The following is a 418-nucleotide window of genomic DNA, read 5'->3' on the forward strand; positions in this document are numbered from 1 at the left end:
ATATATATATATATATATATATACACATAAATAGATATATATATATGTATGCATGTGTGTATGTGTGCATATATGTATGTATCTTTATATCTGTGTATACACACACGCTGATACATTAAATTTATATAGAGAGAGTGACACATGTGCGCGCGCGCGCGTATGTATGTGTGAGTGCGCGCGCGCATGTGTGTACCTATATACGTACAGAGAGAAAGAGAAGCGGGAAGAAGATTTGGCAAAGAGGAATTCTAGAAATCCTTGGAATTACGGAACTGTCAGAGAACAAACGATGAAGTAGTCGAAGGATGAAGATCAGACGTGGCAGCAGGTGGTGGAGTTGAAACGGAATTGGCAAATGAGGAACAGCGTTCATAGATTTGACGCGAAATGGCAACAGTCACACAAAAGGAAGGATTAA

The sequence above is a fragment of the Octopus bimaculoides genome, chromosome 5, assembly GCF_001194135.2.
Source record: "Octopus bimaculoides isolate UCB-OBI-ISO-001 chromosome 5, ASM119413v2, whole genome shotgun sequence".
In the NCBI taxonomy this organism is placed as follows: Eukaryota; Metazoa; Mollusca; class Cephalopoda; order Octopoda; family Octopodidae; genus Octopus; species Octopus bimaculoides.